Source organism: Mastomys coucha, unplaced genomic scaffold, assembly GCF_008632895.1.
Source record: "Mastomys coucha isolate ucsf_1 unplaced genomic scaffold, UCSF_Mcou_1 pScaffold6, whole genome shotgun sequence".
NCBI classification, from domain to species: domain Eukaryota; kingdom Metazoa; phylum Chordata; class Mammalia; order Rodentia; family Muridae; genus Mastomys; species Mastomys coucha.
The window spans coordinates 93,988,052-94,014,360 of NW_022196912.1; the positions used below are offsets into that span (position 1 = coordinate 93,988,052).

The window sequence follows — 26,309 nt, forward strand, 5'->3', positions numbered from 1 at the left end:
CAGGTCCAACAGCAATGGCTCTGATCCTTGCAGACAGAAAGGGAGATGTGGAGCGAGGTCAGACCTCAAACTCATAAGTCAATTTAAGTAGTGTAGCTAACATAAATCTCCCTCCTGGTCATTGTCCGGACCTTAATTGGTAGACAGGAAAACTTACCTTCCCTTTGCCGGCAACCTAGCTAATCCTGTATCCTGTAAATAGCACTCATGTGGACCAGGGATAAAGCACATGCCAAGAACAGGAAGTGTACAAATTCATTTTTTTCTCAAAATTCCAAAAATATATCATCTACGTGGATAGCCACTAGACACATGAGATTATTTAAGTGTTAATAAGTAAAAGTGAATGAAACTGGAAACTTAATCTCTAAGGTGAACTAGTCACATTGCAAGTACTCGAAGCTAAATATGGCCCTTATCTGCCATATTGGACAGCAGATATGGAATATTTCTGTTGTCGCAGGAAATGTCATTGGCTGGTACTACTCTAGATTTGCTAACCCTGAGTTCCATTCCCTTGCTCCCAGGTTTCTTAGCCTTCAGAGCAGGTACCTGTGTTCTCTCATCAAATCAGAAACAGGTCAAGGTCACCAAGGCTAACATTTGAAATGAAGGGAGGGTAACCTTTCATGGAAGTTACTATCTACTGTCTATAAAGTGACTGCTATGCAAGACACGGGAAGACAGTCATAGCTATTGATGAATAAGGTCAGCCCTTGATTCTCTGGCTATATCTTAGGCTATCAGTAATGCTTTGACTGTTGAAAATCATTTATTGAGTTCTTCTGTGCCAGACAGCTTCTGATAGACTAATTCATCTGACTCTACACAAGTCTATGAGATGCACACAGATCCACCAACTGATTTAGGAGGATGAAGCTCAAAGAGGTTAAGAGACTTGCTTAAGTCCAGAGCTAAAAATTTGGAGGGCCAAGGTCTCTACTAGTACCTACCCACCCTACCCCACCAACAGGAAAAATCGAGATATAAGGGGAAGGGTCTAAGAGGACTTGATTTACCTATAGCAATGGGCCACTTATAGCTGACAACAGTTTCTCACAAGCTACTTACCTATAGGCCCAGGATCTGCCAATCAAGGCTTGAAAGGCACCATACCACAGCTACAGGAAGGCCACAGTACTGTGACATTGGTAGAGGTCAGAAGACAAGCATGTGACATTTATCCTGGGTATAATGCAAATTTATTTAAGGGAGCTTTCTGGACCATGGGCTCCTTATCTCTGCATTCCCATGTTCTAGAAAGCACTTGAGGTATGTGTCCTCCAAGAATGAGAAACTTTGGCCAAAAGCAGCCTGAAGGGCAGGTATACTGGGATGAAGGGCATGGGCTGAAGAATGATGGTGGAACTATGAATTCTGTTGTTTGCTCTCCACCTGATTCCATCTGGCCCATTTCATTTAAGCGATGGCACACAGGAAAGGCTGCCAGACACTTGGCAAAGCAGACTCCAGCCACCTCAGGCACCTTCATCAAGACCCATGAGCTCAGCGATCCTGGCCCCTCCCTCCACTTCTTGCTGGACAGCTCCATCTACTGAGCAAGCACCCAGCCTTGCAACACGCTCAAATTATGGCTCCAAACAGCAGTTAGGCAAGAGTAATTAAAGGCAATGTTATCTCAGTCAGTCTCTCATTAGCCATATAATTAGACTGCTGAAAATAATTAACATTCCTTTTGACAAAGGAAACAGAGGACCCATTACATTCATTAAGGGAGCCTCAAGCCAGCCTAGGAAGCTGAGGACTCCTAGTTCTGCCTGTGGCACAGCAACATTGGGTTGACTCAGACCTGGTGGCAAGTCCTGCCCTGGGCCAGGCTGCTGGGTGAGCTGATGCATGTGACACTGTATACCTCTGTGTATCTGTTACAGATAATAACACACATGCGCACAGGGAGACAACAACCCTGAGGGAGGTGCAGAGCCGTGTTGGGGCTGGAGGCCAAAGGCAGGCATGTGCCTCCTCAGGGCCTGAGAATGACAGAAAGGACAATTTTCTAGGAACAATTAAGCTGAGACAGCATCAGAAAACAAGAAGGAATCACAAGGCCTTCCCGAAGACAGAAGTCAGATGAGAATAAGTTGAGGAGCATGTCCCCCTCCAAAGAAAACAATGAAATAGCAATAATGACAGCTGACACTCACATAGCACATGTGATGGACATTGTTCCAAGGATTTGCCATGCATCATCTCACTTAGGGCTTACAAAAATCCTACCTGTTAGAGACTGGCATGGCCTCCCCTATATAAATGAGACCCTAAGTGGTTATAGGGAACTATCTCTAGATCATGACACCAGGGCTAGGCTGCAGAGTCTCTGCTCCGCTGGAGGGGCATGACCAGAAAATGTGAAGACGAGAGGCAAGGAGCACACAGTGTTCCTGCAAAACTGGACCAGCAAAGACAAGAGGATGAAGTGACTTAAACCTTGGTACGTAGGACTTTGTCCTCTTCCCCACAGTGTGGCTCACTGGGCTTGAACTCCGGTCATCAGGCTTGGTAGCAAGTGCCTTCACCTACTGAGCCATTTCACTGGCCCCAGAAGGTACTCTTTAAAATGCCTAGCACTATACAAATACTTAATAAGAAATATACAAGTACTTAATAAGATTTTGTTGGGCAAAGCAAAAAGCAGTAGCCCCTGTCTCTTCTACCAACCCAGGCCTGATCATGGCTGCCCAGCCCATAACTGGCTGTCTCTCAAACACATGCTCTCGCCTCCTGGGGTCTCTGCTCAGGATTTCTACCCCCGACGCCACCTGGAATGGCTCTGTCTCTCATCTTTGTCTACCTACCTGTCCTTCAGTGCTCTCTCAAAGATTTCAATCTCATCGAAGAAGAAAAAAAGTTACTCTCTCTGGAAAGAGCCCACCACAATCCTTCTGACCCCCATCGTCTTAAAGGCACCTATTTCTCCAGGGTTCCAGTGCTGGTTGGACTGTCCTATGAAGTCACAACATTGACAATTCACAGGCTTCTTACCTTTTAGGAGGTTCAAGGCTTGTCTCGGTAGGCTAAAGAGAAGCCTCCTTTAATACTCCACTGTGTGCAATAAAGTTGAGTAATGTCTGTAGTCATACTCTCATATGTCATCTGTGTGAACGACAAGTCAGCTTCTACTGATGGGAGAAGGATGAGGAAAACAGTGTGGAGAAGCCGTGACTCAGTGGATCCAGGCTCAGCGCAGCCTGGCTCTTCCTCGTGGCCATGCCTTCGAAATGGCCCAGCTGGCCCTAGAGAGATTTGAACTCCTACCCTTTAGGCTAATGAGAAATGACTGTAAACACACAGTGTCTGGGGATCAGAGTAGAACAGACATGAAAGAAAACAGGAAGGAGGAAGAGCCAACCCCTCAAGGCACACGAGTTCCACCCTGGGACTTCTGTCATCTGCCAAAGTGTCCCCCATGAGCTCAGTCTCTCCCTTCTTTGCCTTCCTCCTCTGCAGTTTTTTCCCCTTCTCTTCCCAGGATCCTGCGATCTGTATTCTAAGGCCAGAAGACATGGTTAAGCTTTTGACATTATACCTACATGTCATTAATGTATTCTGACACCTGGTCGAGTCATAAGCCCCTAAGCGTGAGTCAAGCTACTGGTTAAAACTGGAACCTTTGAGGTTTTAAGAACTTGCTAGTCTCGTTCACACTGAGGCTTCCAGGCCAGTTTCTTCCCCCTTTGAGATCTCACTCCAGAAAGTCCATTTTCAAGACCCTCTACCATCCCCTCCACTTGATTCTAAAATACCGCCCGCCCCCACACATATACCACATATCCCCTTCCCAGCTTCACTGCCTAGCTCTATGGGGCCACTTTAAATAACACACAGCCAGGTAGTGGAGTCTTTAAAGTGGCTCACTGAGGGCAACAGGGGATGGAGCAAACTACCCATTACCCAGATGCATTTATTTAGTAATGCAGACATTCTTATAAGCATCTTGCATGTGCAGACCATGGGATGCTAAACAGGATGAGTATGAATGTGGAGGCACAACAGGGAGCTGGCTGTGTTTAAAACATAAAATCTCAGGGGGCTAAAGGTACAATATCAAAGCCAAAAAAATCCAACAACCTATTCCCTTATTACAGTGCTTTTCTCTGTAAAAACAGGATCTTTTAAGTCCATCTTATTATCTATGCATTCACTGACACGTTCATTAAACAATCACTCAATACCTATTTGCTCCATCAGGTGTGTACTTACAAAGACCACAGAATCTGAGGCCCTGGCCCAGGCCAAGCATCTTGACACTTTATTGGGCACACTCCTACATGCATAGGACACCAGAGAAAAATAGTTAAAGAATGGGGATTGGGGCAAGCTCAGCGGCAGAAAATTGTCCAGCATGTTTGAAGGCCAGGATTTATTCCCAGCATAAGAGGGAGACAAGAAAGAGACCCAATATCCATTCTGAAGGCTTCCAAAACTCTTAATCCAGTCCAATAGTAAATTAGGTATTGCGATTCTAAATCCTAATGAGGAATGAGCAACTAACACAATTAGCTAAGACGATTAAGAAGCCCAACCCATGTAAATGCAGAGCCGTCATGGAAGATGATGGGCAGGACTCCTGAGTGATTATCTGGCAGGAAGGGTTGAGGATGACACCCAGACATCTGCCCCTGGCTATGGCGGTGTCATTTCCTTAGAGGAGAGGATCCAGGAAGAGGTGCAGGTCTAGCGACCCACAGTAACTTTGTTTCAGATGTTCTTTGTGTTCCAGGATAGGGTAGCCAACTCAAGGCTGGACATAGTCTGAGTTCCTATACTGTAGCTCTGATCCCGGAGCCTCTGCATGTACCCATCTGACGGAACAAATAGGTAACCAAGTGATTGTTTATCGAATTTGTCAGGATGGAGCACAGCAGTGGAGGAGCATGCTGGGATGGGGAGGAGGGTGACATCTGAGGCCAGCAGAGGATGGGCCGTGAGAAGGAGCCAGGGGAAGACAGAGGAAAGCAGGAGCACACTGATGAAAAGACACGGGGACCCTGTGAGGCAGGAGGGAGGAGAATGCCAGAGGCCAGGACCAACTGGAGAGGAAAGCTGTCCAGGGGATGAAAAAACTTGACAGCATAAGGAACTGGTGAGTGTTTAGAAAGGGGTGGCTGCAGAAGTGGACACTGGGCTGGCCCAGGGAAATACTGAGGACTTGAGAAGTCAGCTCATGAAGGAGAAGGAAAAGCTGCTAAAGCAGACCTGAGAAAGGTCTCCCTAAACCCATTCTTCTTTCTCTCCCCTCCCTCTATCAGCCCTGCCCCTTCCTCCTTCTTCTCCTTTCTTTTCTTTCTTTCTCTCTCTCTCTCTCCCCCTTTGAATATAAGAGAAGTCTAAGAGAGTTTGAGGGCTAGAAAGACATCAAGTGAGGGGGAGTCCTAGACTGACCTGAGCTCAATATCAGAGTAGATAAGACACATGTGCCATTATTATTATTGTTGTTGTTGTTATTATTATTATTATTATTATTATTATTAGTAGTAGTAGTAGTAGTAGTAGTAGTAGTAGTAGTAGTGGAGAGGAAACCCAGGGCTTCTTGCATGCTAAGCAAGTGTTTAGCTCTATATCCTCAAGACATCTGTATCGCTTGAATCTTCTTGACAGAGAAGACATGCAGACATACAGAATTAAGTGTAACTATATAAGTTTATGCAAACACTGTAATACTGTAAGCTAGACCTAGAGCCCAAGCAGCCAGTACCTGGCCCTTGGTTCTTCCTCACCAGGAGAGAGAGTTGGAAGGTAGCTATCAACACCATGGTAGATGCCACAGATTCTCAGAGGTTCCCACTTGCCAAAACACTGCAGTTCCCACCTGCCGTTAGAGGGTTCTACAGAAAGGATGTTCTAAGTTGTAACTACGATTAAATATATAACGGTTTTTCAAAACAGAGTTTCTCTATGTAGCTCTTGTTAACCTGGAACTCACTCTGTAGACCAGGCTGGCCTCAGACTCAGAAATCCTCCTGCCTCTGCCCCCTGAGTGCTGGGATTAAAGTCATGCACCACCACTGCCCAGCTTTGCTTTTGTTTTGAGGTGCTGGGAATTGAGGGCCTTATTATGCTAGGCCACCACATGACCACGAGATAGAGCCCCGTCCCTGTTACATGGTGTTTGTGTTCTTGCTGTTTTATTTGGGTTTGGTTGAGACACAGTCTGGCTATGTATCACAGGCTGGCCTCCACTAGAAATCCTCTTGCCACAGCCTATTAAATGTTGGGCTCCCGGGTATATGTGTCACCACACCCAGCATTAGCGTGGCTTTGCTGGCTGCTGCACTGGCCAGGAATGCCATTAACATGTAAATTGAAAGGACATCCTACTTTAGATTCCTGGGAATGCTACCAAGAAATGCTCATCACTATGTAGTAGTAGCACCTTTCCTGGTATGGTGAGTCACCCACAGCACACACCTGTATCTCTTTTCTGGTCGGCACATTCTCAGTGGTTACTATGCAAAGGATCCAGCTTCTGACTTCAGGTGGTTATGGCAAACCAGTTACACACCGAATATATGATACTGCATGATAACTAAGTTCTCACTTTATTTCTCTTTTAGATTAGAGTTGACCATTTATACTAATTAAAAAAATTAATATAGAGGCAGCATGTATGGTTGCACCTGCCTGTAATCTCAGCCCTTTGTGAGGCAAAGGCTGGAGAGGTGAAAGAGTTTGAGGTCACCCTGGGGACCAAGAACAAGTCTAAGGCTTAGCCTGAGCTAATCAAGGCTATGTCTCAAAAACAAGACAAAATAAAACCACAAGAGGCCTAGTGTCACAGTGGCTCATGCTTGTAATCCCAGCTACTCAGCAAGGAGACTGAGGCAGGAAGGGTGCAAGTCTGAGGCTTTCTTGGGCTACAACATGAGTTTAAGACAAGCTTGGGCAACTTAGTGAGAGAGCCTGCTTTAAGATAAAAATAAAGGCCTGGGTGATGGTGGTACATGCCATTAAACCCAGCACTCGGGGGGAGAGGCAGGCAGATCTCTGAGTTTAAGGCCAGCCTGTTCTATAGAGTAAGTTCCAGGACAGCCAGGGCTACATAAATAAAAACCATATCAAAATAAAAACAAATTAAACAAGCTTAGGATATAACTTAGTGGTAAAGTCCTGGTACCAAGCTCCAGTACTACACACACACACACACACACACACACACACAGAGAGAGAGAGAGAGAGAGAGAGAGAGAGAGAGAGAGAGAGAGAGAGAGAGAGAGAGAGAGAGAGAGAGAGGCAGACAGACAGACAGACAGAGACAGAGAGACAGACAGAGAGAGAGACAGACACAGAGAGAAAGACAGACAGAGACAGAGAGACAGAGACAGAGAGAGAAAGGGTAGGGAGAAAATAAACACAAATAAATAGCACCAACAATAACAAACAAGGGCTATGATGTAACTAAGTGACTGACTACTGGTTTTGCATGTACAGCCCTGAGTTTGATCTCCAGCACTGAAAAATGGACAAAAGTTTATGTTTATATAGTTAGGTGCCGGTGTCTCAATTTTATTCAGAGTAATTAGGAGGCCCCACCAATAGGCTGACTGAAATGGGGCATCACTGTAGGTTGAGTCTTTAAAAGCGAAGGAAACTGCAATGCCAGGGGGACAAGAAGAATTAGGGTGGAGCCAATGATCTGCCCCTCAGAATAAAAACAATGGTCCTTTCCCTTCATAGACTAGAGCTCCCAAGTGACCGTTCTAGAGACAATATGGCCAAACTTCAACTGAGCACCTTTGGGAAATGGTATTTGCTTACTAATTCAAGTTACACTCTATCTCAGCATTTTTTTCCAGCACAATATGACAACAGAAAGATCACAAGTTATCTGGACAGGGTAGGGAAATGACAAATGATTCAATGTCTGGAGGCAGAGATGGTGCTTAGAGGAGGCCAAAGAAGCAGGTGCCAGGCTGAGTCTGTGGAATATCTTCCTTAATGGACTAAAGATGAGTACACAGCACAGAGGAGGGTGCTTAGGGGTATTTATGGAAAATGCCAAACTGTGAGGAATCGTGGCAGGATATAGGGACAGAGAAGGGAGCCATTTGGAGAACTTCCGACGAGTTAAAATGATGGCAGAGGTAGAAATACAGCTCAGCCTCTTGAGAGGAGCTGATTAATTAGTAGTCAAGGGGAGTGGCCTAACCTTCCAGTGGCCATCATTTCTCAACATGGACAAATTCAAGAGAAGATAGTTGATTTGTGTGTCTCTCATAACCAAGGGATACGTAGGGGCCAAGTAGGAAGGAGAGTAAAGGACCTGCCTTATGAAGGGTCCAGAAACAGGACTTATGACTGTCAACGTGCAACTCTGCATCCTAATTCCTCTCAATTTTCAAGCAAAAGAGAAGAGGAGCAAGAGGAGGAGAATGAGCACAGTGGTGTCTTCCATCATTCTGAATGTCTGTAGGGTTGTTTTGTCTGTGTAGTTTTTGCATTTCCCATAAGCATTTGAATCTACGTTTTAATGTTCAAAGGTGTGGTCAAGCAAAAGTGGTGGCTTTGTGCTTGTAGTTCCCAAGCACTTGGGAGGATGAGGCAGGGAGGCAGTCATAGCCTTCCTGTGCTGGGTTTAGGCCAGCTCTGATGACACAGTGAGACTTCATCCCAAATAGCCAATCTAAATAAATGAATAGTAAAAATGCCCAGTCAACACAGCTATAATGATCAATAAGGTGCATCACTGCCCAGATGAAAGAGGAGAAATGAGGTCTTGGGGCTCCAAAGAAAAACCAAGTACAGAAAATGCCTCTAGAAACCATCAAGCTTATTCATGTGAGCTAACTATGCCAAGGAGGGACCAGGGCATAGCCTAGTCTAGCAGGTATGCCCCAGTTTCATCTCAAAGACATAGACTTAGTGTTCCAAGCTTCCTTCAGGGAATGAACCGAAAGCCAGGACCGGCTGAGGCAGGAAAGGCACTGGCAAGCGAGCACTGTAGTGCCTGATGGTCATCACAGCACTTAGGTTGAGGCAGGAAGGTTTCAAGTTCAAGGCCCGCTGGGGCTACATAGCAAACCTCAGGTCAAAAACAAAGAGCATTTATTTGCTTGAAGTCCAAAGTGTAAAGCAGCTTACAAATGAAGAGTGTGTGTGTGTGTGCGCGCACGCGCGTGCATGCGTGCATAATTAAATATATAATTTATGTGTACATGTATGTGTTCTGGAAGCTGGAAGAGAATATGGGTTCCCCTGGAGCTAAAGTACCAGGTTGAGGTGAGCCGCCTGACATGTATGCTGGGATCTGAATTCTGGTCTTCCACAAGAGAAGCAAGCGCTCTTAATCATTGAGCCATTTCTCTAGCTACCATAAATGATATTTTAATGTAATATTTTCAAAACACAGTAAACCATGGTCAATGGCAGCAGCTTCATGAGAACCATGGTTAGGATTCAGGAGACATCAATGACGTAGAGACTCCTCTGAAGTTCTGTGACATTTAAAGAGGCCAAAAGACCAGCAAGTGCTGGATGACAGGAGCCTGAAATAGCTGTCTCCTGAGAGGCTCTGACAGTGCCTGACTAATACAGAAGTAGAGGCTCATAGCCATCCATTGGACTGAGTACAGGGTCCCCAATGAAGGAGCTAGAGAAAGGACCCAAGATGCTGAAGGGTTTGCAGCCCCTTAGGACGAACAACAATATGAACTAACTAGTACCCTCAGAGCTCCCAGGGACTAAAACTCCAACCAAAGAGTACACATGGGGGGAATCATGGCTCCAGCAGCATGTGTATAGCAGAGGATGGCCAAGTCGGTCATCAATGGGAGGAGAGGCCCTTGGCCCTGTGAAGGTTCTATGCCCCAGTGTAGGGGAATGCCAGGGCCAGTAAGCAGGAGGGGGTGGGATGGTAAGCAGGGGGAGGGGAGAGGGAACAGGGGTTTGTTTTAGTTTTAGTTTTTATTTTATTTTATTTTATTTGGAGAGGAACATGGGAAAGGAGATATTGTAAATAAAGAAAACATCTAATAATAATAATAAAAAAAAAGAGGTCAAAAGAACATTAGAGCCGGGCAGTGGTGGCGCGTGCCTTTAATCCCAGCAATTGGGAGGCAGAGGCAGGCAGATTTCTGAGTTCAAGGCCAGCCTGGTCTATAGAGTGAGTTCCAGGATAGCCAGGGCTACACAGAGAAACCCTGTCTTGGAAAAAAAAAAAAAAAAAAAAAAAAAAAAAGAACATCAGAGCCATTAGCACCTTTGCCAAGAAACATACTATACAACCTTGAATGTTTATCCCACAGCCTTGGAATTCAGAACGTTTTAGATTTCTGAAAAAGTAATGCTGACCTCATATAATAAATGACACAATTCCCATAGCCAGGGCTAGGGAGGGATTACCCCTTAGAGAAACCGCGATGACATCTACAAACACACTCTGCCATGTGTGTAGCCATCTATGACCTTCTCCGTTCAGGTTTGGTCCCACTGTCATCAGTTAATTCTCAGTTTAAGAATGTTTCTCTTTCATTGTCATTAAAGAGATCTGTGGCATAATGAGTGTTAGATGGGTTTCTGAAAGGAGAAAGGCAGCAGACTGGACCTGGAATGTTTGTTTTAAACTCATTCTGAAGAGTAAAACCCCTGAACCCTCACTGGTAATCACCTAGAAAGTGTGGTTTCTAAAAGTCGGTCAAGTCCAGGATAGACATGGCATGAAAGATTTTTCCAACTAATATGCATATCTGTATGTAAAGCTTGCCAGGAGTCCTGAACCTTCAGGATCCTAAGAGCTAATAGAAAACAAGAAGGTAATTAAGATGTGGTGGCTCCTAGCAGGGCAGTGGTGGCACATGCCTTTGATCCCAGCACTTGGGAGGCTGAGACAGGTGGATTTCTGAGTTCAAGGCCAGCCTGGTCTACAGAGTGAGTTCCAGGACAGTCAGGGCTACACAGAGAAACCCTGTCTCAAAAAAAAAAAAAAAAAAAAAGAGGGGGTGTGGCTCCCAATTCCTGTAACTCTAGTTCCAGAGGATCCGACACTCCGTCTGACCTCCATAAGCTCCTACCTTCAGTGCACATATATATACTCAGGCAGACACAAATACATATACAATATTTTTTCAGGTGAGTAAAATCATAGATTATTACAAGTTGAAGGAACCTAATCCACACCTCCATCATAAAGATGATAAAACGAAGGTTTGGAGAAGCCAGGGCTTTGCATAAGCTAGCAATAGTCAATTAGTGACTTTGATCGCCAATTTCATGTTCGTTGCCCTTGGCATGAATGAATGCAGTAATAGCAACTTAGTGATAAAATGAAAAGAGGAGTTGAAAGAGACCGGCAGACACGGTTTGGCTGAGTTCTAGACAGCCAGCCAGATGAAGGCCCTGAAGCTAGCTCGTTCACAGGAGGCACAAACTTGGCAGGTCACCTAGGCAGGTGGGTTAGACTCTGGGAAAAGACACAGTCGAGGTTGTCGGAGCGGGGGTGTCGGGAGAGGAGAGGACAATGCAGGGAGACTCCAATGCCGGACTGAGGGAGCAAAAGCACATCTCAAAGCAGCATCTGTCAACCATGTAAGTAAGTGTTGCCTTTAGGACCCCTCCCTCATGGGACACAGAAGGGCCCTGTGGTTTAAAGATGCACACTCTGGGGTCAGATTTCCTCCATTCAAATCTCAACGCCCGATGCCAACCAACCACACGTGACCTTAGACAAATTGCTTTAGCTTCCCTTTGCCTCAGTTTATTCATTTGTAAAACAGAGATGCCCGAGCACTTCCCTCGTGGGGATTGAGAGTGCCTGTTCATTGTACTGAAACCAGCACTTAGCATTATGGTCTCTTAGTGTGGAAAGGCGGCGGTTTCTAGGAAACCCCGGGCCATACCAACGTCTGCAAAAATGCAGATCTCCTATACAAAACGCCTCTGACCTAGGCACATCCTCCACGTTCTACATCATCTCTGGATGGCTTGTCGTACATAACAAATACTATATAAATGGTAGCTGTGTTGTGTTGATTAGAAAATAATAGCAAGAAAAGTCTATAGACGTTCAGTAAAATGTAGTAATTTTTTTCTGAATTGTTTTGATCAGCAATTGGTTGAATCCATATATGAATAACCTTTGGATATAGAGGATTACTATGTAAGAACTCAATAAATGTTAATTGCTCTCATTAACCTGTTTAGATTAGCTCTCTCTGTGTGTGTATGTGTGTAAGTTTGTGTAGGTACTTAGTTTTGTGTATGTGTGCAGATGCACCTGTATAGAGGCCATAGGTTGATATGAAATTTTCCTTAGTCACACTCCATCTTACTTTTGAGACAGAATCTCTTACTGACCGGCACTCTGATTCAGTTAGGCTGCTTGGCCAGCAAGCTCCAGGGATTCACCATCTCTGTCTTTCTAGTGCTGGGATTATAGATGTGTGCTGTGGTGCCTAGCTTTTACACAGGTTCTGGGGATCTAAACTCAGATCCTCATGCTCACATGGCAAGCATTTTACCAAAGGAGTTACCTCCCAAGCCTCAAACACACAATCCTATTCTTTGTCTTCAGTTTCTCGAGCGCTAAGTATATATAACTACACCTAACTTAACAGTTACTTTTTAAATTATATGTATGTATATGTGACTGTGCATGGGCTTGTAAAAATGATTGGCAGTGTTCATGGAGGCCAGAGGCATTGGATTCCTGGAGTAGGAAGTTGTTGAGAACAGAACTCAGACCCTACAGAGAATCAATATGAAATTTTGTTGTTTATCTAGACAGGGTTTCTCTGTGTAGCCTGGAACTTACCCTGCAGACCAGGTTGGCCTTAAACTCATGAAGATCCACCAGCCTCTGCCTCCCGAGTGCTGGAATGAAAAGCATGAGCCACCACCACCCAGCAGAAGTATGCTTTCTTAACTACTGAGCCATCTCTCCAGCCCTTATACTTATGATTTTAATGAACTACATATAAAATGTCAGAAATATTAAAACACCAAGATATGAAAGGTATGTTGTTCTCCAGTGTGATACCTGTCAAGGATGGATGTTTTCAAAGACAAAAAAAAAAAAGGTGTGCACGCTCCTTCCTCACACTGAGGGCCCAAAAGGTCAAATGGTCAGGCTAGGCAGGCGCCTAGAAGAAGAATGGAGAGGAATCCAGAGAGCGCTGCACCTGAGCTATGCCCCCACCCTACCCCCAGAATTTTCTCTGAGGGCTGGGTGGTGAGAAGAGCTGCCACAGGACCACTCGGGACCACCACTTGATGTCTGTTCCTTACAGGCGAGAAAACAGCGGGTAGGGATGAACAGATGGTAAAGCACAGAGCGGCCATCAGCTGCTGGAAGAGCCAGGGAGACTGCTGAGCTGGGTGGACACCTGCACTTCAGATTCATTGCTCTGAAGGATTTGGGATTGGTTTCCAGAAGCAACGTGAGTGTGTGGGAGCAGGGCGTGTCCAAAGTACCTACGAGGACCAAATAAAGGGACTTAGTGGACAGAGACTGGAGGTAAATCACTGGTGGGGGACCCTAAGGCAGGAGCAGTAATATGGAATGACAGATAATCTTCTCTCTCTCTCTCTCTTTTTATTGGTTTGTTTGTTTTGAGACAAGGGTAGCATTTTATAGCCTAGGCTATCCTGGAGCTCACTCTGCAGCCCTCACTGGCCTTGAATCTGAAGCAAACCTCTTGCTTCAGTCTTCCCAGCTCTGGCATCCTGAGCGAGAGTTACCATGTCCAGTGATAGATTTTCCCATCTCAGCAGCTGAGAAGGGAGTTATTTCTAAGAGATTCACGAGCATGGCCACAAGAGAAAGAATCAGCATTGAATGCCTGTCAGGCCCAAGAAACAGAAGTGCCAGCCACTGAACACCTGTCTGTCCTTTGCAGCTCAGTGACAAAGATGTGGCTGTATGAAATTCTGAACTGAGGCCACGTTTGTGACTTAAAGTGACTACAGGACCCTCTACTGCCCAGGAACAACCAGAAAACTTAGAAAGCCTGACTGACTGTTTGTCCACGGGTAGGGAAAAAAGTAAAATCCCTGAGTGGACATAAAGGCATCCTGGGACACAGAATTGTTTGTGAAGAGCTATTAAAATGAAATGTTTGTCCTTGTAGTTAAAATGGCCTCTCGTGGAGCTGGAGGGTGCTAAAGAGCACTGGCTGTTCTTCTAAAAGATCAGGCTTGAGTTCCAGGAGGCCCAGGGTAGGTTTATAACCTTCTGTAACCCTAGTTCTAGTGGATCCAATGCCTTCTTCTGACCTACATGGGTACTGAATATACATCGTGCATAGACATATATTCAAGCAAAACACTCATACACATAATTTTGTAAAAATCAAAAAAAAAATTAAGCCTCTCATCCCCTCTGAGGTATGTGAACACTACAGAAATAACTAGTAGAGGGGGCTGGAAAGATGGCTCAGTGGTTAAGAGCACTGACTGCTCTTCCTAAGGACCTGGGTTCAACTTTCAGCACTCACAGAGTAGCTTACAACTGCCTGTAACTCTAAAACGTGAAAAACATACATGCAGGCAAAACACAAATATGCATAAAAATAATAAATTATTTTTGAAGAAATAACTAATATAGAGAAACAGGGAGCAAAGAGGGAAAAACAAAGTAGGCAGGGACAGAAATGATTGGTTTGGGGGCTTTGGGAGGAACTCAGTAGCTCCTCAATCACCAATATAATAAAATAAAAACCAGAGGGTGTATAAGGAAGAAAGAATGAGCAGATCCTTATACAACTGGCCCTACTCAGAGGGGACCCAGATGGTCTAATTCCATGAGCAAAGAGGCCATGACCTTTAGCCCCTGGCTGAGTTCTTGGCTTGGTCTTGTTCCTTCAGGCCAAGGTAGGGCAGTAGAAGAGGTTCTCCCAAGCACTGTGTTACTCAGGAGGTTTCAGGCAAAGTCTTGAAGTCTTGAAGAGCTAGGAAGCAGCAGGGAGAGGAAGAGAAAGAGGAGGAGGAGGAGGAGCAGGAGGAGGAGGGAGGAAGAGGAGGAGGAGGAAGAAGAAGAAGAAGAAGAAGAAGAGGAGTTGGAGGAAGAGAAGGAGGAGGAAGAAGAAGAAGAGGAGTCAGAGGAGGGGTGGGGGAAGGAGGAGGAGGAAGAGTCCACCGAACCCAAATGCAGACTATGAAACACCTACAAGGCACAGCTGTGCTGCGGCTTTCCCTGGAGGCTGCTCTGGGGCTGTGAAGGGATGAAGTGAGGTTTCAGAGAAGGCAAAGGGTACTTACCATGCTGCAGGGAGTGTGGTGAGGAAAGCACGCCAATGCCCCCTCTCCGCTCCCTCAGTAGGACAGGAGGAATGCCAGTCCTATTACCCCTTCACTAGAAAGTTCTTATTCTAGCTCTGGCTTTGCCCCTTAACTTCCAGGATGGCTTCGTTCTCCTTCCACTCCACCCCAGCTTCCTCGGCTCTGACCTCCATCAGTTCCAGAGGAGCTGAGTCCTCCCTGAGGAAGGCCAGAATCACTCCCAGCCCACTGGATCGTCCAGCACACTTCCTAGAAGAAAGGCTACAGAGAGTCTCATTTGGCAATTCCTATTTTATACACAAAGGGACCAAAACCCACAGGATTTACATCCCATGTACAGAGTCACTGAACCAAAGCCAGAGCTCATCATCTTGTCCCTACCATGTGATTCTATCAAATGGCTTCTCAACAACTCTAATATCGTCAGCCCTCCTCTCCCAGGCCTCCTCCGTAATGCTCATTCCTTTCCATAAACACCCCCGAATGATGTAAGAGACATAAAGTCGAATTGTCTAGGACTGAGGATAGCTACCACTGAAGTAGCTTGTTATCTCTACCCGGAGTAAATCCTTTCTCAGAACAGGGTAGCCTGATGGATTTAGAGTAATCTGACGAATATAAGGCAAACCTATTTTTTTTCCAGTGCTGGGGATTGATCACCCAGTCTTCATGTATTCTAGGCAAGTTCTGTACCATTGAGTTTTATTCCAAACCCTAGTCTAACATTTTCTGTGCTTTGCAAAGTGTATCTGGGATTCGAGCCATAATCAAGTCCTCCAGATGTACAGTGATGGTCAAGAGAAGGGAGGCTCTGAGGACAAAGACTCCAGACACATATTTGCTAAGATGAGCTGCTCTGACGGCAGGAGGGTAACAGAAAGGAAAATGCTACCCAAGAGCCTACCAAGCAAGAGGAAAACGCTAGTATCAGAACGAAATGGGGTTTATAAGATACGTTGCTATGCCAAGCAGAAAGCCTGTTCCCTTTATAATAACTTCCAGGCCATCTGGTCTACTTCTCCACTGCAGGGTACAGATTTCACCCTCCTCCCGGAACACTCACGAGGATGCTAGTTTTCAAGAATGTGTCCTTCCATCTTCCTTTAGCTGCCATGTTTAATCCACATAAACTCTCCTATACGCTCACACCACCTCTGCTGTCAGTCACTTGTTCTATCACCCGACCAATCCAACACTCACAATCAGCAGCAGAAAAACCTCAGCTCAAGTCCCAGTCTGGACATTTTCTAGCCAGATGAAATGTGTGATCGCTCTTGCAAGAGCTCAGTCTTTCCAGCTGTAAAATGGGGGTAATCAATAGTAGCTTTCTCAGTGGTATACAGGAGAACATATAAATGCCTGGCAGAGAGTGAGTATTCAATACACGGTGACTGTCAACTGTTAGTGCTCTGACCATTGAAGCAACCTGAAATTTCACATATGGAGTTAAGTCTCAGAGCACTGAAATGGCTCACCCAAGGTCAATCAAGCAAGCGGGATGGGGAGTATTCTCAGATTTCCTGATTTTGGAGTTGTTTCTTTAAAACAATGTCATTGTCCAGTGACCTAGAAGTCGGTGTGTCAGATGACATCCAACTATCACAGCTGGTGATTTAATAAGTACTTTCACATGTCAGGAACTGTGCAGACATACGCACTTATATTAGGTCAGTATAAGAAGGTCACCTCATTGCTTTGGGTAAGCAAAAAAAAAAAAAAAAAAGCCTTGCACAGTATCAGAGAAGACTTGAGAACTGCTGCTTATGCTGCCCAAATGATAGCAATATCTATTGTCCATATTTGTTTAATGATGTAGATAAAAGTGTGACCAATGTTCAGGTTCCTTAGTCCTGACTTTGGAAGTGTGTGTGTGTGAGTGCGTGTGTGTGTGTGTGTGTGTGTGTGTGTGTGTGTGTGTGTGTTAATTGGGAAAAAGAGGGAGAGGGATCCTAAAGACTAGGAACTTAGGAACTGAGATGGAGACTAGCTAAGGGCACCACTAGACAGACAAATGGGGGTTGTACATACGCTAAATACAGTTGCATGATCCTCCCTGAGACTAACTCTCAGAGTATTGGGAGGTGCGATGCAAGCTGCTAAGAGAGAAAAGCAGTTGCTGGTCCTACCCAGCTGCGAAGGCTAACCACAACGATGACTGGCCTGCCAAGATATCTCTAATGGTGCAATAGTTGCACTTTTATCTTAGGGATAACCAACAGCTATCTAACTGGACTTAAAGCCTGCTTAAGAGGAAGGAAGTCATGCCAGGTACTGCAAACTGACCAAATACTTATGGCTGTAGAGGTCACAGACCCTAGAGCAGAATCTACCTCTGCCAGTTTCCTAAAACCAGTATAATTTTTAATAGTAGTCTAATGCTTCTCTTTATACCCACAGATAAGTCTAGCTCTCACCCCTCATCAAAGAAACTTCTTTTTGCAACAGATGAAGACTATTATGGAGATCCACAACGGTCAGAAGTAGAGAATAAATGGCTGAGACAGTCCCCGACCCCAACTGGTATGTCTACAACACAACCCCTAAACCCGAGTGTCCGAGGAAACCATTGAACAGGGTGTAAAAAGATTTTTAAGAGCTGGAGTACCAAGATACCTGCTACTAGAAAACATCTTCCAGATATGACAGGGAAGCTGCACCCAGAAAATCTCAACAATGTGGTTGCCTATACAAGACCTGCAAGATGGTGACACCAGTTGGCAAACTCCGTGGATGGAGGAAATTTCATAAGATCCCACCCACAGGCAATCACTGGCTGCTCAGAGGAGGAGAATCAGTTTTCCTTAGGGATGAGCCCCATGATTTATCCAAACCTAAGTGGTCAGCCCTAAACACATCTACCATGAGCAACATTACATAGACCCCATGTATATCTATATGGAGGGTTCAGAGAAGAACCCTCGCTCTGTAGCCCTCCATCTCTTGGCTGGTATCTCTAGACTTGTGTCTGCTGTCGAGGCCCTACTAAAACTTCTCTCGTGAAGATGGACCAGTCTAGAAGCTCATGTGGCAGAGGTGCCTCTTTAAAACTGAAACAATGAATGGATAGATCTACTAGAAGCCATTTATCATTGGAGCCCATCGGCTAAAGCAATCTGAATGGATGATCCAACATGTCCCAGATGTGGAACCTCGAGAGAGAAGAGGTATGACAGAGATGCTCTGACTTACTAAGTCCCCTTATCAATTAAATCTCCTAATTCTACATTGCCAGTGAAATTTTTATACTGCCAAGATTCCAGAGGAAAGAGCAGTTTCAAGACCCAGTTCCTGCCCATGTAGACAGTCTGCTACAATATTCATATTGCTGACTCTTCTACACCATCAGCCATGATAGAGGGCAGAAGCTCTCAAAGTCCCCAGGAGCCATCAGAGAAAAAGAAAGGGTGGGATCTAGAAGCTCAGAGATGCAAATGGCAATAGCTATGTCCATGGACTTGACCACGTCCAACCCTGTCCCAAAACTGTCAGCATTGGAAAGGGACAGAAAGCACCCTCTGAGAACCAACCATTCTCTGAAGGAGCCGAGGGCCAGCATCACTCTTCCGATTTCAACCCCACTAAATTTACAGGTAGAGAAACTGATGTCAAAATGAACATTAAGCAGAACCTTTGCTTGGAGGCATGCAGGAGCCCATTCCTGGAGCCTATTGCATGAGAGCAAGAAGCTGCAAGTGGGCTTTCCAGGTTAGCCTGAGAATCAGCAGCTCCCTCACCCAGCCTCAGTTTTATGTGAATATGTGTGCCACAGGAAGAAAGCACTTCCTTTTCCATTTACAGCATCATAGAGCATCCCATAGCTTGAGATGAGGCAAATGTATATCATTATATAACCCTGGTTGGTCTGGAACTCTAAATGTAGACCAGGCTGGCCTAGAATCCCCCTGCCTGTACCTCCCAAGGACTAGGATTACAGGCATTTGTCACCATGCTTGAACCAAACCTACAGCACCCAAATCCGACTCTAGCATCTTGGAAAGCATTAAGCCATGAATCATCAGATGGTTGATTCTAAACCTTCTTCTAATCCCAGGAAAGGAACATTAGTGCATACCAGCCATCCCCAGGGTGCTGGGAGTGACTGGAGGACCAGAACCAAAATAATAATAATAATAATAATAATAATAATAATAATAATAATAATAATGCAGCTTCTACCCTCTTTCCCCTCAAAACTCGAGTACCCTCTACTTTTCAAAAACAAACTGGTTTCCGAAAAGGCGTGGAGGGAAGAAGCAGAAAACATAGCCAGTTTCAGATGATCTTAATCCTTTTCTGGATTCCCTCCTTGGCCAGGTTTGAACAAAAGGAACCCAGGTTGCCAAGGGCAGAAATTATTCACACTTTAAAAGGAATGTTCTTGAATTAAGAAACAAAACCGAACCAAAAACCCACTAAAACCCAAACCACCTTGTTTGTAATTAGGGGGTAAAAGGGATGGGGAGAAGGGGGGTTTAAAGGCCACAAATTTGAGAGCAGTTGAGCAAGCGAAGGGAGGGTTAGCTCTCCATTTTCTCCCTCAAGGACAGCCAGATCTGATATGGCTGCTGCTAAACCAAGCTGCCTCACTTTACTGCTCTTAGCCAGCTCTCTCTCTCCCTGTGACACCAGAGGCCCCCACATCATCAGAGACCCCTTTCAGAGCTCCAAGGGTGACTGCCACAAACACCCTGATTCGTCGTCTCCTTTGGAGAGCTCAGAGTTGTCCCATGAGCAGAGGCAGACAGCAAAACCACTCACTGCCTGTGTACTACGGCAACTTTTCTGATAAAAACGACACTTTTAAAACTAACACCACCATTTCCCTATCGCAAAAGCTGTAATTCAGCCCTTCCCTGTAAAATGACACTTTCCCCTTTCAAAACAATACGCAACCTGGAGTCAACTGAAATAAACACGCTGTAAGACTCGCTAACTCTTCTGATATATTTCTTTCAGGAACTCCAGGCTCTTAAATCAATTTATAAATGTAGGAGATCACGTCCCATCGCATCCAAGGAGAGAGGCGAGGGAGCCCACACTCTTACCTCACAGATTGTATATCTGAAGAACAATCAGTCCATAGAAGAACCTTCCTGTACCCTGTCCGCTGGAGAGGTCAGGCCACTGGGCACTACCCTCAGCCCGTGAGTCAACAGCTCAGGATAACCCAACAGAGACAGAGCCATAATCAGAGCTGGATGGAGGATCTCCACAGAAGGGCTGCTACCTGTGTTGCCTGCGATAGCCACCTGACCTAACCTTAGCCACTTTAGTTCCAGGGCCACAGATGGAACACCTTCTTCTCTCCTGTGATCCCTTACAAGTCCTAGAATCTCCCTTGATCCTGCCTTGCAGTGGCCAAAAGCAAGGCTAAATGGACTTATCATGTCTCTCCAAAGACCAGCGTTCCATCACCCTAGTGCCTGTCTCTGTTTTTGAACCCAAAGTCTCAGAAAGGGTAAAGAAGGTTCACGTCAGCCCACCCCTCATGTCTCCAAACCTAGTTGTCCCTGTAGATGCATCCTTGGTCCAGCCAGGTGTGTCATTGGCTCCCTCACAGAGATGCAAGAGGATCACCCAGGAGTACAGAGCTCACCGGGCCGCCTGTCTCCGGTCAGGTCATACACAGAAGCAAGTATAGCTCTGCCTGGCAACCAGGTAGATGACAGGAGCTCCTGGATGGCTGTGCTACCACAGGGCAGGAACCAATGGTCACATGCATGCCATCTGCAAGCTAGAGGGACCTGGTTCCCAGAGGCACAGATTGGGAATTGGGGTCTTGGAACCTGTGCCCATTTGTCCTCTAGAGAGAAAGTCCTTATACCATCCTTAAGGGAGGTCCATCAGCTCTCTCTTTGACCCCTCTTCCTATTACAGAGGGGGGGGGGCTTTCAAGGCTTTATGAGGACCCCAGTGTGATGATCATTTGTTATTGGGGTACAGAGAACACTCAACAATGGGTAAGAAGAACCCCAAGTTTACACTAGTATGCAGCTTCCAAGGGTCCTCCAGTGAGCATCTAACCAGAGTTGGAACAACCTGACACCACAAACCCTGTGCCCAAAGAGATCATACCTCCTAAGAAACCCCAGGAAAGAAAGGAGAAATAATGAGGGAAAGAGGGGAAAAGGGTCCGTTTCTGACTGGTCATAGAAAGAGAGAAAAGAAGACACCTGGGAAAAGAGGCCAATACCTCCCTGGCCTTGCCAGAAATAGGACTACCCATCGCAGTTCCCACAAGGAAACAGAGATGGTGAATGCAGACGGAGAACTAACGGCCAGGGGCTGGGCACTGACCTAGGCACCCACCTGAAAAAAAGAATGCCAAGGTGTGCAGCCCACCATCACCCAGTTCCTTCATGCGGACGAAAGAAAAGGTAATAGGTTATTTTGACAGGATTTCCTCCTCAACCCGCAAAGTCAGGAGGGTCTGTGGTTCCTACTCCCCAGACCTGGCTCTCCAGCTTCCATCCAGTCTGGCGCCCCCCTCTGTCCTTTGCAGAGGGCCTCGGGGTGCACTCCCCTGGGCTAGGGAGGAGATGTCAACCTTCAGAGGTCTCAGAACCTCAGTCGAATCTCTCACCCTCGTCTCAACCCGGCACCCCTTTGTTTCAGGCGGGGAAAGTTGCCAATGTGCACCCCTTTCGCCAACACGCCCCCCTGTGCGCCCATCCCCCGCAGGGAATCCAAGCTCAGACACACAGCATCTAATCTGCGGCTCGCTCTCCAGTTCCAGCAGCCGCTCCGAAACCGAAAGCAAAGAGGAAGTGGGATCCGGATAGAGTCCCCTCACGGGGTCGCCGGGTCTTCCCCCATCACCGCCCCATCACCCGCGCCCCCACGCTCCGCGCTGCCCGCCCGGCGCAGACACCTCTCTCCGCGGCGGAAAGGCCTCTCTGCGGGCATCGCGGGCACCTACCGGTGCGGGGCCGGGGACGAGGGTAGAGCAAGGCAAGGCAGGGTCGGGCGGCCGTCTGCCCGACGCAGGTGCGGCCAAGAGCGCGGTCTCACGGGCTGGCTCCCGCTCCTCCTCCCGCGCCGGGACTCGGGGCGCTCTCCTGCGTCGCCTGCTCCCTGCCCCCACGCCCGGCGCTCGGGCTCCCCCCGCGCCGAGTGACCGGACGAGCCTCCCCCACGCCACCCGCCCGCGACTATTCCCGCATCGAGTGTCCGCGGCCGCCGGGGCGGCGCGGGGCCCGGGGAGCTGCAGCCACTGCTGCCCCACGGAACCCAGCCCCAGGCGGCGGCGGCGGCACTCACCCATAGTACGGATGCGGTGCAAACTGCACATGCTCGCTTCTGACAGACGCTCTGCCCCCGGCCCTGTTTAACTCCTTCAGCGCCCGGGTATCCGCCGGGCCCGCTGCCCCCGCCAACCCAGACGATTCCCGCCACTCATCCTCAGCCTGCGGTCAGCCCTGCTAGGACTCCGACCGCATCCCCCAGCCCCCGCGGCTCAGGTGGCGGCTGTAAAGATTCCTTAGCACTCCCTGCCATCCATGTGTGGAGTAAGGGTCACCTCCCGATTGTAGGAGTTGTAGGGAACAGCTTGCAGAACATTCACTCTGGGTATCTGGGTGTCGTGGAGGTTCAAGCTACCAGAGATCCACACTTCACATGGTGTTGCATACCCACTGTGTGCCCTCAATGTGTTTGATACAAGTTAATCATTGATGCAGGTAGACCAGATGGGTTTATTTGTTTTTTGTTTTGTTTTGTTTTTGTTTTTTTAATCATCATCATCATATTCGTCATCGTTATTATTCTCATTTCTAAAAATGGAGAAACTGAAGCCTGTGAAAAACTAGTATTTGCCTCAATCAGGGCCTGGACCTCCAAGGTCCACGACTTGGTTTGTGAAGATTAAATGGAATATGTTCTTTCTGGGTTCTTCTTAGGAGGTGCAAAACAATGGACAATACAGTAAAAACAACAAAAGGACAGCAACAAAGACCCTTGGCAATTTAGAATTTAGAACGTGGGAAATCAGCTCAATGACTCCAAGTTCAGAGAGAGGCCTCCCAACTAGTTGTGGGTCCTACAGGAAACAGGAATGAAGTTTCCCTTTCTGGCATCAACCATGAGTCCTGGTGCTGGGTACTTCAGCCAAGAGGAACATACAATCTTGAAGGCCTATAATAACATATGGGAAGGTCTTGCTTTCTGTTTTTAGGATAGGTCTGATCTTGAATTCCCCATCCTCCTGTGCCCACCTGCCCAATGCTGGGATTACTGGAAGGCCCAAACAGGTCGGGCATGGAAGTGTACAGATGTCCATTTTAAAAATAAATCAGATGTGAACCAGCCAGACCCCCCCGCCCAGAGCTCCCAGGGACCAAAACACCAACCAAAGAGTACACATGGAGGGACCCATGGCTCCACTGCATATGTAGCAGAGGATGGCCTTGTGGGACATAAGTGGGAGGAGAGGCCCTTGGTCATGTGAAGGCTAGATGCTCCGATGTAGGGGAATTCCAGGATGGGGAAGAGAAAGTGGATGGTTGGATGGAGGGAACACCCTCATAGAAGCAGGGGATGGGGGGATGGGATAGGGAGTTTTCAGAGGGGAAACCAGGAAAGGGGATAATATTTGAAATGTAAATAAAGAAAATATCTAATAAAAAATGTTTCAAGGAAAAAAAGTAAAAAATAAATCAGAGAGAGCAGTCTTCCACAATTCTTACATACCCGATGAGTGCCTGGACCTGACCTCAGAGGTCTGATGGTTGCTTCTTCATACATTTGTGTGCATGTTGGGGCTCAAAATCTGCCACCCCATCACCCCTGCACAAATGGGGTTCTAGGAGAACTAAATTAAAAGCCTGCAGAGATGCAGCATGGAAAAAAGGTCGGGAGAGGGAAATTTAAGGAGAGGGTTGACTGTATTGGTCAGAGTTCTCTAGAGGACCAGAACAGATAGAAAAACATATATGGACTTGGGAGGTAGAGGCAGGCAGATTTCTGAGTTCGACATCAGCCTGGTCTACAGAGTGAGTTCCAGGACAGCCAGAGCTATACAGAGAAACCCTGTCCCAGAAAAAAACAAACAAACAAAATAAGAAGAAGAAGAAGAAGAAGAAGAAGAAGAAGAAGAAGAAGAAGAAGAAGAAGAAGAAGAAGAAGAAGAAGAAAAATATATGGGATTTATTGGCATGGCTTATAGGCTGTGGTCCAGCTAGTTCACAAATGGCTGTCTCCCAACAGAAGGTCCAAGAATCCAATAGCTCTTCAGTCCACAAGGCTGGATGTCTTACCTGGTCTTCAGTGTACATCGGGATCCACGAGAAGGTGTGGCCCAGATTTAGGGACCTCAAGAAGAAACAAACAAGAAAAATCCCTCCCAGGTGTGGTCTGCTGCTCGGGTGTTTAGTTCCTTCCAGAAGCTGCCAAGTTGACAACCAAGAATATCCATCACAGTGGCCAAAGACATGGCAACACTTAACTTCCTTAAAAGACAAACCCAAAAACTTGTGCTTGAGTTTCTGCCTGCATGTATGTGTGCTACATTCATGCCAGGTGCTCTCAAAGGGATTGGAACCCCTGGTGCTGAGATACAGGCTGTTGAGAGTGGCCTTGTGGGTGCTGGGAACCTAACCTCGGTCCTCTGCAAGAACAGCAAATGCTTTGCTGAGCTATCTCCTTCAGCCTGTTCATCCCCCTTTTTATAATGTGCCAGAAGCATAGAGGTCTCAGAGGAGCAATGCAACACAAATGTAAGAAAAAGATCACAGAGTTCACTCAACCGCTCTTGCCCCACTCAAGACAAGGAGCCAGGCTGCTTTTCCACTTCCTGAACCTAACTTGATGCATCCTGTGTCTTCCCTTGATTGCCTAATGAGACCACAGATCTCTATCAGCCTTCTGTCCCTAGCCAGGGTATTCCAGGATCAACAACGACACGCCTCTAAACTGGAGTGGGCAGTGTGGACCAGGGGCTTTAAGTCCATCCCCATACATACTGTTCCTAGCCTAAACAATTTGTTCTTCAGTAAGGAACCAGAGTGGGGCTGGAGATGAAGCTCTGTAGTAGTGCACTTGACTGGTCTGGAATTCATCTAATACCACGCGGGAAGCATTAGGGTTCAAATAGGAATGATAGGCATTATCTTGGGCTCCTCAAACTAGTAGAGGATGTATACAGCTACAAGATGAGATTGATAAGAACTTTTGGCCTTCTTTATCTTCTGTGTAGTAGAGAACCTATCACCTACCTTATGAATATGATGTGATAATCCAGTGGCACAATACATGTGAAGTCCTGAGCATATAAGTAGACTTTCAATAACAGGAACTGTTTTCCACTGGGAGGGAGAAAAGCAGGGAGAAGGACTACAAACACTCAAATGGGCTGTACAGGAAGACACAAGACTGCTCCCAACTCAGACACGTTTGGCCAGAGTGACCTCACTAAATCTAGCAGCAAGGTCAAGCTGATGAGGGGGCACCCTCTACACCCCTTGCTGTGGAACAAAGCCCTCTCTAGTCCTCTCTGTGTCTGGCAGGAGCTTGGCTTTCTTCTGGGCTTTGGGAGGCAGCTCTCTGCAGAGGAAGGAAAGTGTTAGGAGCTGCAGGCAGCCAGCTCTGAATTCCCGGAAACTTAGCTATTAGGTCCAGTAGGCACAGTACCTAGTGCCAGCAATATTTTTAGGGGCCCACAAAAATGCGTTTTTTTTTACAATAAAAAAATGGATGCAAAAAATAAACTTTGAGGTCAAAGAAAATGTTTTCATGTAATATTAATATTTTCATCCTTAGTCTGGAACAAGATGCCAGAGGCAGACAGAGCACAACGGAAGAGAGTCGGCAACTGAGACGGGCTTAGCACTGTGCGATCTCCGCTCACCTCTCCCTCGGGCTTAATGACATGATCAGGATTTTCCTCCCTTCTTTAAAAGGGATCATTTCCTCCTAGCAACAGTTTACACAGCTGACCTCTCTTTGGGCAGGGCAGCTATTTCTATCTCATATTACATAAATGAGGAAGTCAATCTGAGAGAGGGTGTGTAGTTTTGCCCAGGTTACACTGCCAGGAAAAGCAGACTATAACTCAAACTCAGGTCCTTCAGTATCCTAACCAA

At 46.5% G+C, this 26,309-nt stretch overlaps 1 protein-coding gene across 9 annotated transcripts in view; it reads right to left on the minus strand.

The window, feature by feature from the left end:
* Positions 1-22,558, minus strand: part of Tmem229b (transmembrane protein 229B) — a 46,898-nt gene extending 24,340 nt beyond the window's left edge. For 8 of the 9 annotated variants that reach the window (XM_031356072.1, XM_031356063.1, XM_031356071.1 and 5 more), the window contains exon 1: positions 22,151-22,485. The gene's annotated coding sequence lies outside the window, so the exon portion shown is untranslated. The other variant, XM_031356065.1, reaches the window with a different exon arrangement.
* Between the last annotated feature and the right edge of the window lie 3,751 nt (positions 22,559-26,309).